The sequence below is a fragment of the Anser cygnoides genome, chromosome 22, assembly GCF_040182565.1.
Source record: "Anser cygnoides isolate HZ-2024a breed goose chromosome 22, Taihu_goose_T2T_genome, whole genome shotgun sequence".
NCBI classification, from domain to species: domain Eukaryota; kingdom Metazoa; phylum Chordata; class Aves; order Anseriformes; family Anatidae; genus Anser; species Anser cygnoides.
In genome coordinates this window covers 290,086-302,650 of record NC_089894.1, presented here as the reverse complement: position 1 = coordinate 302,650, position 12,565 = coordinate 290,086, and positions in this window count along the sequence as shown.

Genomic DNA, 12,565 nt, shown 5'->3' with positions numbered 1-12,565 from the left:
ACGTTGCTCTACGTTTCCTGGCACTGCTGGGACTTTCCTTGTACGAGTTTGCACTGCTTTGCTTTGCTTTGCCTTGCTCTGCGTTGCCTTTCCTGGCCATGCTTTTTCGGGCCACGCTTTCCTTTGTCTTGCTTCGCTTCGTATTCCTGGCACCTCTTGGTTTTACTTTCCCTGCTCTGCTCTGCTTTTCCTACCCCTGCTCTGCTTTGCCTTGCCTCAAACTGCTTTCGTTACTTTGCTATACGTTTCCTGGCCCTGCTGGGACTTTCCTTGTACAAGTTTGCACTGCTTTGCTTTGCCTTGCACTGCTTTGCCTCCACTGGCCATGTTTTCTTTTGCTTTTTCAGGCCACGCTTTCCTTTGTCTTGCTTCGCTTCGCTTTGTATTCCTGGCACCTCTAGGCTTTACTTTCTCTGCTCTGCTTTGCCTTGCCTCCAACTGCTTTCTTTACTTTGCTCTACGTTTCCTGGCACTGCTGGGACTTTCCTTGTACCAGTTTGCACTGCTTTGCTTTGCCTTGCTCTGCTTTCCTCTTCATTTCTCTGCTCTCCTGTGCTGCGCTAGGCTTCCTTTGCAGACCGTCCCGACGATTTTGCCGATGAGGCTATCGGTATATTTCGGAACGCATAAACCCTCAGACACACAGCTGGGCCTGCCCGCAGCCCGGACACTGTCCCCTCGCAACTCGAGGGTGGGGGCAGCAGGCCCGGCCACCCGACATGGTCAGTTCTGTGGCCCCAGCCGTGTGGCCTGCCGCTAGGCGGGCCCCACTGCTATTCGTCTGGGGACGGCGTTGGGTGAGGTTTTCAACGACGGTAAGTAACTACATGATTCCCACAACTACATTGGATGGAAGCCAACAATAAATAAATAAATAAATAAATAAATAAATAAAGATAAAACCAGGTAAAGCAAGACATGGTTCTTGCCCGCTGTCACGGAGGACTATGAGGTGTCAGGGAGGCCGGGGAGCGGGCGAGCAGGGTACAGCCACCGTCCGAGTCTGGCCGCCAGCTCTACCCGGCATGAGGGCCTTGCGGTCTTTGCCCCGCAGACACTGGGAACCGGCAGGAGGGCTGGCCGCCAGCTCCTTACATTTGCTTCGCTTCTCTTTGTTTTTCCTTGCTCTGCTTTGCTTTGCTCTGCTCTGCTCTTCCGGGCACACTTTTGGTTTTCCTTCTCTACTTTCCTCTGCTGTTCCTGCCCCTGCTGTGCTTTGCCTCAGATTGCTTTGCTTTGCTTTGTTTGCTTTGTCTTTCCTGGCAATGCTTTGCTTTTCCTCGTGCTACTTCACTTTGCTTTGCTTTGCTTTGTCTTGCTCTGCTTTGCCTCCACTGGCCATGTTTTCTTTTGTTTTTCAGGCCACGCTTTCCTTTGTTTTGCTTTGCTTTGTATTCCTGCCACGGCTTTGCTTTACCTTCTCTGCTCTGCTTTGCTTTTCCTACCCCTGCTGTGCTTTGCCTCGCCTCAAACTGCTTTCTTTACTTTGCTCTACGTTTCCTGGCACTGCTGAGACTTTCCTTGTACCAGTTTGCACTGCTTTGCTTTGCCTTGCTCTGCGTTGCCTTTCCGGGCCATGCTTTTTCAGGCCACGCTTTCCTTTGTTTTGCTTCGCTTTGTATTCCTGCCACGGCTTTGCTTTACCTTCTCTGCTCTGCTTTGCTTTTCCTACGCCTGCTGTGCTTTGCCTTGCCTCCTCTAACTGCTTTCTTTCTTTTGCTCTACATTTCCTGGTACTGCTTTGCTTTTCCTTGTGCTACTTTCCTTTGCTTTGCTCTGCCTTGCACTGCTTTGCCTTTCCTGGACACGCTTTACTTTGCTTTTCCTGGCCCTGCTTTGCTTGGTCTTTTTTTTGCATTTTTTTTGTTTGTTTGTTTGTTTTTTTTTAATATAGTTACACATTCATTGCATTGCTTTGTTTTATTTTTGGACCTCTTTGCTTTGGTTTTCCTGGCCGCGCTTTGCTTTGCCTGGCCCTGCTTGTCATTTCTTTTCCTTATGCCGCATTCTTTTCCCTAGCAGGGCTTTGCTTTGCCTTCCTCGGCTTTGCCTCCACTGGCCATGTTTTCTTTTGCTTTTCAGGCCACGCTTTCCTTTGTTTTGCTTTGCTTTGTATTCCGGCCACGGCTTTGCTTTACCTTCTCTGCTCCGCTTTGCTTTTCCTACCCCTGCTCTGCTTTGCCTTGCCTCCAACTGCTTTCTTTACTTTGCTCTACGTTTCCTGGCCCTGCTGGGACTTTCCTTGTACAAGTTTGCACTGCTTTGCTTTGCCTTGCTCTGCGTTGCCTTTCCTGGCCATACTTTTTCCGGCCACGCTTTCCTTTGTCTTGCTTCGCTTCGTATTCCTGGCACCTCTTGGTTTTACTTTCCCTGCTCTGCTCTGCTTTTCCTACCCCTGCTCTGCTTTGCCTTGCCTCAAACTGCTTTCGTTACTTTGCTCTACGTTTCCTGGCCCTGCTGGGACTTTCCTTGTACAAGTTTGCACTGCTTTGCTTTGCCTTGCACTGCTTTGCCTCCACTGGCCATGTTTTCTTTTGCTTTTTCAGGCCACTCTTTCCTTTGTCTTGCTTCACTTCGCTTTGTATTCCTGGCACCTCTAGGTTTTACTTTCTCTGTTCTGCTTTGCCTTGCCTCAAACTGTTTTCTTTACGTTGCTCTACGTTTCCTGGCACTGCTGGGACTTTCCTTGTACGAGTTTGCACTGCTTTGCTTTGCCTTGCTCTGCGTTGCCTTTCCTGGCCATGCTTTTTCAGGCCATGCTTTCCTTTGTCTTGCTTCGCTTTGTATTCCTGGCGCCTCTTGGTTTTACTTTCTCTGCTCTGCTCTGTTTTTCCTACCCCTGCTGTGCTTTGCCTTGCCTCCTCAAACTGCTTTCTTTCTTTTGCTCTACATTTCCTGGTACTGCTTTGCTTTTCCTTGTGCTACTTTCCTTTGCTTTGCTCTGCCTTGCACCGCTTTGCCTTTCCTGGACACGCTTTTCTTTGCTTTTCCTGGCCCTGCTTTGCTTGGTCTTTTTTTTGCGTTTTTTTGTTTTGTTTGTTTGTTTGTTTTTTTGTTTTATTTTAATATAGATACATTTTCATTGCATTGCTTTGTTTTATTTTTGGACCTTTTTGCTTTGGTCTTCCTGGCCGCGCTTTGCTTTTCCTGGCCATGCTTTTTCAGGCCATGCTTTCCTTTGTCTTGCTTCGCTTCGCTTTGTATTCCTGGCACCTCTTGGTTTTACTTTCTCTGCTCTGCTTTGCCTCGCCTCAAACTGCTTTCGTTACTTTGCTCTACGTTTCCTGGCACTGCTGGGACTTTCCTTGTACGAGTTTGCACTGGTTTGCGTTGCCTTGCTCTGCTTTGCCTTTCCTGGCCATGCTTTTTCAGGCCATGCTTTCCTTTGTTTTGCTTTGCTTCGTATTCCTGCCACGGCTTTGCTTTACCTTCTCTGCTCTGCTTTGCTTTTCCTACCCCTGCTGTGCTTTGTCTCACCTCAAACTGCTTTCGTTACTTTGCTCTACGTTTCCTGGCACTGCTGGGACTTTCTTGTACGAGTTTGCACTGCTTCGCTTTGCCTTGCTCTGCGTTGCCTTTCCGGGCCATGCTTTTTCAGGCCATGCTTTCCTTCGTTTTTCTTTGCTTTGTATTCCTGGCACTGCTTTGCTTTTCCTTCTCTACGTTGCTTTCTTTTCCTACCCCTGCTGTGCTTTGCCTTGCCTCCTCAAACTGCTTTCTTTCTTTTGCTCTACATTTCCTGGTACTGCTTTGCTTTTCCTTGTGCTACTTTCCTTTGCTTTGCTCTGCCTTGCACTGCTTTGCCTTTCCTGGACACGCTTTACTTTGCTTTTCCTGGCCCTGCTTTGCTTGTTGGTTTTTTTTGCCTTTTATTTTATTTTATTTTTTTTTTTTTACTTTAGATACATATTCATTGCATTGCTTTGTTTTATTTTTGGACCTTTTGGCTTTGGTTTTCCTCGCCGCGCTTTGCTTTTCCTGGCCATGCTTTTTCAGGCCACGCTTTCCTTTGTTTTCCTTTGCTTCGTATACTTGCCACGGCTTTGCTTTACCTTCTCTGCTCTGCTTTGCTTGTCCTACCCCTGCTGTGCTTTGTCTTGCCTCCTCAAACTGCTTTCTTTACTTTGCTCTATGTTTCCTGGCACTGCTGGGACTTTCTTGTACGAGTTTGCACTGCTTCGCTTTGCCTTGCTCTGCGTTGCCTTTCCTGGCCATGCTTTTTCAGGCCACGCTTTCCTTTGTCTTGCTTCGCTTTGTATTCCTGGCACCTCTTGGTTTTACTTTCTCTGCTCTGCTTGTCCTACCCCTGCTGTGCTTTGCCTTGCCTCAAACTGCTTTCGTTACTTTGCTCTACGTTTCCTGGCCCTGCTGGGACTTTCCTTGTACAAGTTTGCACTGCTTTGCTTTGCCTTGCACTGCTTTGCCTCCACTGGCCATGTTTTCTTTTGCTTTTTCAGGCCACGCTTTCCTTTGTCTTGCTTCGCTTCGCTTTGTATTCTTGGCACCTCTAGGCTTTACTTTCTCTGCTCTGCTTTGCCTTGCCTCCAACTGCTTTCTTTACTTTGCTCTACGTTTCCTGGCACTGCTGGGACTTTCCTTGTACCAGTTTGCACTGCTTTGCTTTGCCTTGCTCTGCGTTGCCTTTACTGGCCATGCTTTTTCAGGCCATGCTTTCCTTTGTTTTGCTTCGCTTTGTATTCCTGCCACGGCTTTTCTTTACCTTCTCTGCTCTGCTTTGCTTTTCCTACCCCTGCTGTGCTTTGCCTCGCCTCAATTTCTTTCTTTCCTTTGCTCTACCTTTCCTGGCACTGCTGGGACTTTCCTTGTACCAGTTTGCACTGCTTTGCTTTGCCTTGCTCTGCTTTGCCTTTCCTGGCCATGCTTTTTCAGGCCATGCTTTCCTTTGTTTTCCTTTGCTTCGTATTCCTGGCACCTCTTGGTTTTACCTTCTATGCTCTGCTTTGCTTTTCCTACCCCTGCTGTGCTTTGCCTTGCCTCCTCAAACCGCTTTCGTTACTTTGCTCTACCTTTCCTGGCACTGCTGGGACTTTCCTTGTACAAGTTTGCACTGCTTTGCTTTGCCTTGCTCGGCTTTCCTCTTCATTGCTCTGCTCTCCTGTGCTGCGCTAGGCTTCCTTTGCAGACCGTTCCGACGATTTTGCCGATGAGGCGATCGGTATATTTCGGAACGCATAAACCCTCAGACACACAGCTGGGCCTGCCCGCAGCCCGGACACTGTCCCCTCGCAACTCGAGGGTGGGGGCAGCAGGCCTGGCCACCCGACATGGTCAGTTCTGTGGCCCCAGCCGTGTGGCCTGCCGCTAGGCGGTCCCCACAGCTACCCTTCCAGGGACGGTGTTGGGTGAGGTTTTCAACGACGATAAGTACAGTGGAAGAAAGGCAACAATAAATCAATCAATCAATCAATAAATAAGTAAATATAAACCCAGGTAAAGCAAGACATGGTTCTTGCCCACTGCCACGGCGGACTATGAGGTGTCAAGGAGGCCGGGGAGCGGGCGAGCAGGGTACAGCCACCGTCCGAGTCTGGCCGCCAGCTCTACCCGGCATGAGGGCCCTGCGGTCTTTGCCCCGCAGACACTGGGAACCGGCAGGAGGGCTGGCCGCCAGCTCCTTACATTTGCTTCGCTTCTCTTTGTTTTTCCTTGCTCTGCTTTGCTTTGCTCTGCTCTTCAGGGCACAGTTTTGCTTTTCCTTCTCTGCTTTCCTCTGCTGTTCCTGCCCCTGCTTTGCTTTGCTTTGCCTCAGATTGCTTTGCTTTGCTTTGTTTGCTTTGTCTTTCCTGGCAATGCTTTGCTTTTCCTCGTGCTACTTCGCTTTGCTTTGCTTTGCCTTGCTCTGCTTTGCCTCCACTGGCCATGTGTTCTTTTGCTTTTTCAGGCCACACTTTCTTTTGTCGTGCTTTGCTTCGCTTCCTATTCCTGGCACCTCTTGGTTTTACTGTCTCTGCTCTGCTTTGCCTTGCCTCAAACTGCTTTCTTATTTTGCTATACGTTTCCTGGCACTGCTGGGACTTTCCTTGTACAAGTTTGCACTGCTTCGCTTTGTACTGCTTCGCTTTGCCTTGCTCTGCGTTGCCTTTCCTGACCATGCTTTTTCAGGCCGTGCTTTCCTTTGGTTTGCTTTGCTTTGTATTCCTGCCACGGCTTTGCTTTACTTTCTCTGCTCTGCTTTTCTTTGCTCTGCCTTGCACTGCTTTGCCTTTCCTGGACATGCTTTACTTTGCTTTTCCTGGCCCTGCTTTCCTTGGGTTTTTTTGTCCTTTTTTTTTTTTTTTTTTTTATAGGTACATATTCATTGCATTGCTTTGTTTTATTTTTGGACCTTTTTTGCTTTGCTTTTCTGTCCGCGCTTTGCTTTTTGAATATCCCACGCAGGTGACTGGGTGCTCTGGGGAGATCTTTGGCTGCCTCAGCAAATTGCTTGTGCAGCACGGGGAGGTGCTTTTGCGTACCAAGGATGTGATGGGTGTACCAGAGTGATGCTTGGGGATCCCGGGTATCTACCTCTCCTACCCCAGGGACAAGTTAGGGTACTCCACAGAGGTCTCTGCATGCTTCACAGAGGTGCTTTTTGAACGACCGAGATGCTGAAAGAACTTGCTTGGGAGCTCTGGACGGATGTCAAAGTACCTTGGGATGTGCTTGGGTTCCCTGGGGAGATGTTTCAATAATGCTGCAGTGGGGTGCCTGAGTGCTGTGGGGAGATGCGTGGGTTCTCCAGGAAGATGCTTGCGTTCTCGGGGGGTTATGCTTGTGTGCCTCAGGGAAATAGCCGTGTTCCTGGGGAAATGCTTTGCTGCTGCTGGGGAATCGTAGAATCATAGAATAGCCCGAGTTGGAAGGGACCCATAAGGATGATCAAGTCCAACCCCTGGCACCGCACAGGTCTACCCAAAATGCCTGGGTCCTTAAAAGGGTCATGTTTGGATGCCCTACAATGATGCTTGGGTGCTCCGGAGAGATGCCTGGCTGAGCCAGGCAGAACCTTGTGAGCTCAGGGTGATGTTGGGATCTCCTGGAAGGTGCTGGAATGCTCTTGGATGATGCCTCACAGGTAGAATGTAGTGCTTAGGTGTCCTGGGGAGATGCTTGTCTACTCCAACACAAGGCTTGTGTGCCCTGGGGAAAATCTCGGTGATTTCAAGAGGTGCTTATGTTCCTTGGCGAGAGGCTTGGGTGTCGTGGAGAGTGCTCCAGGAAGATGCTTGTATTCCCAAGGGAGACTGGTTCTTTCCCTAGGGAGGTTCATGTCTTCTCTAGGGAGGTGCCTGAATGCTCCTTGGACATGCTCGTGTACTCTGGGGAGCTGCTTGGGTACTCCTAGTACAATATGGTTGGGTGCTCTGGGGAGATGCTTGGGTGCTCCCAAGATGGGGAATGGTCTGGGGAATGTTTGGCTGCACCTTAGAGCACAAAAATCTATCCCCTAATCACACAAAGCTCTGCCCCAGGCACCCAAGCATCTCCCTGCAGCACAGAAGCACCTCCCTGCAATACCCAAGCACCTCATTGCACCTCACACAGGAACCTTCCCACCACAGTCCTACATCTGACTGGAGAACCCAAGCATCTCCCCAGGGCACCAAAACACCACCTGGGGCACACAAACATCCCACTGGACATGGGAAGCACCTCCCTTGGCACCCAAGAGCTTCTGAGGGCTGCACAAGTACCTACCAGGGTCATTCAAGTATGTCCCCGTGCTCATGCACGCACCCCCCCAGGGGACACAGATACCAAAGAGCAGGAACTAAGCATCTCCCCACAGCACTCCAGCATCTCCCTGGAGCCAAGCATCACACAAAAAGCACCCAACCATCTCCCTGGAGCACCCAAAATCCTCCCTGGAGAAACACAGCTTTACCCTGGATCAAACTAGCCTCTCCCTTGGGCACACAACCACATCTCCTAGGGTACACAAGCATCCCCAAATAGCACTCAAGCATTTCTCTGGAGCCACCAAGAAACAGCCAGGATCACCAATCCATCTTCCTGAGACATCCAAAAAAATCTCTGCATCACCCAGCTGTCTTCTTGGAGAAACCAAGCATCTCCCTGCACACCCAGGGAGTATCTGGACACAGCAGCTAAGAAGCCTGGGGAGCACCCAGATTCTTCTTGCCATAGCCAAGAACTTCCATCGAGCAAGAAAGCAGCTCCTGAGTCCCGCGGGCACCTTCTCAGGCACCCAGGCATCATCTCTGCACTGGGATGAGCACACAAGCATCTCCTCCCCACATTGGTTCCTGGACCATTCAGGCTCGCACTGCACTTCAGCCCCTGCTCCATCGCGCACTCACCTCCCTGTCCTGCCCTGCTCTGCCCTCTGCTGCCTGCTGCCAGGGGCTTCCATCCCGACTGGGGCCTGCCTGCAACCAGGGGCCTTTTATCCTGACTGGGCTGCCATGTCACGGCCCCACTGTGACGCCTGGATGACACAGCCACCGCTGCCCATTGTGACACCTGGGTGACACAGCCACCGCTGCCCTCCTGCCTACTGGGACACCACTCAGTATCTATTTCCTCGGACTCACAGGTTTGTCAGTGACAGTTAAATTTAAGATAATTTATCAGATTCACCCCCAGAAAAAAAATATTTCTGGCAACTTCCGTAAACCTCAACAAGATAACAAATGCCAAATCATTCTTGAAGTTTTAGTCTGAAGTGTTGGTGTTTATATTTCTTTGTGTTTTTCTTGTCAGTGTTTAGCATGCTTTTCCTTTCTTGTTCAAGTTTGAAGTTACACACATATGCTTTCCTCTTTCTCTAGCTTGGAAAGTTCTCTTCTAAAAAGATCTTCTATTTCTAGCTGCTTTCTCTACTCTTCTGTTAAGAATCCTCATGGTTCATGTCTTGTCCTTGTCTCTATGTTTGCTTGGTCAGCTCTGTGTCTCAGCACTTGTGCTTATTACCATAGAATTGTCAAATCCTTTAGGCTGGAAAAGAGCTCTGAGGTCATCAAGTCCAAGCGCTAACCCAGCCCTGCCAAGTCTACCACTAAACCACGTCCCCAAGCACCACATCTACACGTCTTTTGCAGAGCTGCAGGGACGGTGATTCAACTCCTTCCCTGGGCAGCCTCTTCCAAGGACTCACAATCCTTTCAGGGAAGAATTTTTTCCTCATATCCACCCCATGCCTTCCTGGGTGAAACTTGAGGCCAATTCCTCTTCTCCTGTTGCTTGCTGCTTGGGAGAAAGGCCAACCCCCACGCTGCTACAACCTCTAAGAGGGAGTTGTGGAGAACAATAAGGTCTTGTGGAGTAATTGCTTAAAGTGACTAGGAAAATTAAACTAACATTCACATTTTAAAGAAACTGTAGAGCATTGAGGAGGCTTTCAGGGTATGCTATAGCAGCATTACCTGAGTGTTCCCTAGGCTTCCACCCTTACATGTTACCGCACTGGGGGAACCTGGTGTGCTGACTGTAAGGAACAGCACGGAGCATGGATTAGCATGGATTATAACCGCTCTTGCAAGTGACCTTCTTTTAAGCACAACAGTTTAAATGATCAGGTTACAGAGAAAACCCTTTCACTGAAAAATAGATTCAATAAGGACTTGTGGCTTAGCAGTTTCGTTTCAAAACCCAAGTTGTTGGGTTTGATGGAAAAATGGTTGGTTTGGATGGTAAAAAGGTCGTCCGTTTTGATGGTAGGTTTAGTCTGAGTATTGAAGGCTTCCATCAGTAAGCTCTGCATCTGAAAGACAAAGGGAAGAAATGTCATTCCCTGTTGTGATACTCAACATGGAACTGTCTGGCTCAGTGGTTTTCTTTCTAAAGAGAGAAGTCACAACCCTGCACATGGCTTGATCTGCTCTCTGACTACAGGGCTGAACTGACTGTTGAAGGCAGCTTCCAAAGCCCTCCCATTAAACTGACTGCATTTCAGTTCCATGCTAAAATTGGTCAACTGTACAGAATATTAGGACAAAGTTACCTGCTTTGATAGCAAATGGTAGACCTTATGTAAGTTACATTCATTTGAAGGTTTGACTGGACGGCATCCTTGTTTTACTAGTGATCTTGTGGTCAAGCCGTCCAAATCCTAGCCACAGAACAGAAGCGTTCAGAAACTGGCTAGAGAGAGCACTTATTAGAGAGAGCAGGAATTTAACTGCTTTAACGCTGCTCTTTCTCTCACGTATCTGGGATTTCCTTAAATCACAAATTATCACTAGCTATCCTTGTTAATTTATTCAAAGTAACATGAGTCCAGGTGAAAAGGCACACTCTAACAAGTCCTCAGTTGTTCCTAGTCTGCTCCTAGCTTACTTGAGAGGTTCAATACAGTTAAAAATAAATAAATAAATAAATAACCTGCTGAAGTAGCCTTTTTTCAGATTAGATTCCACCATTCAGAAAATCCTGCTTAAGAGACGTTTTTTCTTTTCTTTGAAAGACTGACCTTCCCCCACATGAAACTAATTAGTATCTTCAGGCTTGATGAAATACATGAATTTCTCAATTTACCAAAATTGCTTTGCACAGCCCTCCTATCCTGCTTATGTTTCAAGCAGCGTATCTAAGTGGGGTACTGTCGGGGTGCATCTCTTTCACTCATGTAGCCCAGTGATCCCAATGCCCTGGACTTGTGTAATGTGTGCAAGACATTTACTTTCTCCCTATACTTTTGACTGGTTTAGAAAAAGCGAGTTCGCCATCTGCTGGCCAGAGAATTCACCGAAGCCCAAAGAGCATTAGAGCAGACGCATTTTCTTCTGTGCTGTTCCTGATTTATCAGCTAGAAGAGACACTTACAGTTTAGTACAATCAGGATTCTTTTGACATTAGTAGCATAAAAAGTCTATTTTTGCAACACTAGTATTTGAAAGACCTCCGTTCAGTCCCTAATTTTCTTCTTGATAATGGGACAGATTGTATTAATGTTTGCAAGAATGTGTGAACAACCAGCCTCCCCTCCATGTCGTATTTTAAGATTAAAACTTGTGGTCGTCCCTGTCTCAAAATACAGACATGCTTTGCAACAATCGCACTCCCTCTTTAGCTTGAAGGAACTTGTCAGTGCCAGAATCTACTGACTATGGCAATTTACTTCATCATCCAAACCGGGCAGAATTTTTGAAAACCTCTTGCAAGATTTCACTTCTCCAAACATTATGTAGAAGACATTCAGCTGTAAAGCAAGAAGATGAAGTCCTTTGTTCCCTATGCCAGAATGACATTTTCAACACTGAACAGGATTGTCACCAACTGTTAACTGGTTGTTAAGTTGTGGCTAGGTATAAAATGTAGAAAATGTTTAAAAATAAAACTTGCCTATGGATAGTGAACTGTCTTCTTTGGGGATTACTTCAGTTACCTGTAAGAGGAAAACAGATGATTTGGGGGGGTTGTTTGTTTTTAAGAACGGGTGCAGTCTTGCCAGTAATTTAGCTGGTATTTTTCAAAGTGACCTCTTAGAAACTTTACAGCTCTGTTGAATCAACATGTCTCTAACCCTACAATTAAATAATGCTAAAAGATGCAGCAATTTATCTTCCTGCAAGTGCTTATTAAGATATCTGAGTAACTGCGACCGTGGCTTCATCACAGATATATATATATATATTTAATACTACACACTTCTGCTCAGAAAGAAAATCACGGAAAATGTAAAATTTCATTTGAGATGTTGAATTTGTTGCAGTGTGAGATCTTCTTCATCACATGATTCTATTCTTAATTAAACCATATTATCTACTGAGAGACCAAGATTACGACAAGAACAGCACAGAGTTCAGCATGAAGCCAATCAGGAGCTCAAGTTTGTACTTATTTTTTTGTAAGGAGATGTACCAAGCTGGCTTTTTTATTGTTTCATCAGCACATTTCTAAGCCTATACGAGCAGGGAAAAAAAAAAAAAAAAAAAAACAACAAGTAGAACAATTGCAGGGCTCCTCAGTTTACAGCATGAGGTCGCTTTTTCCAGGTGAAAAGCGGAGCCATAAGTGGCAGTACACTAAAGCCCTGGCACGTTGAGATCCAAGAGGAGAGCTGTTTGGCCCTCCTTTTCACTCCTGGGAACCACATACCTCAAAACCCACAGACTATGGGATATATCTCAGAGAAATCTTGGGAAAGGAGAGCATGAAGAGCATGTTTGTAAATTTATTTCTCCCTGGGCTTCTTCTGCTTCTCCAAGAAATACTTGTTTGAATATAACTTTGGCAGCAGTACTTATGCTGTTTTGCACCCACCACATTTAAAACTCCTACAAAAAACTGAAAAGTTAGACTGAAAAGCATCTCTTTCCGTTCTACTTTGTAAAGCTGCATGTTTTCCTCATGCAAAACAACAGGGGAATGGAAGCTAGAAAAGGAAATGCTGAATGTAAAACAAAACAGACCAAACCTCAGCCCTCCAGGACAAAAGCCGATAACTAAGTCCTTTCTAACACGCTGATTAGGTTTCAAGAGGATACCGCTTTAAATAAGCGTAATTGTGTGTCCATAGGCAGAAGCTGAATAATGACAGGATGAATATCTATACTTAATTTTTTGTTACTGTCTTCCTGTAGCACACAGGGACTTGTTA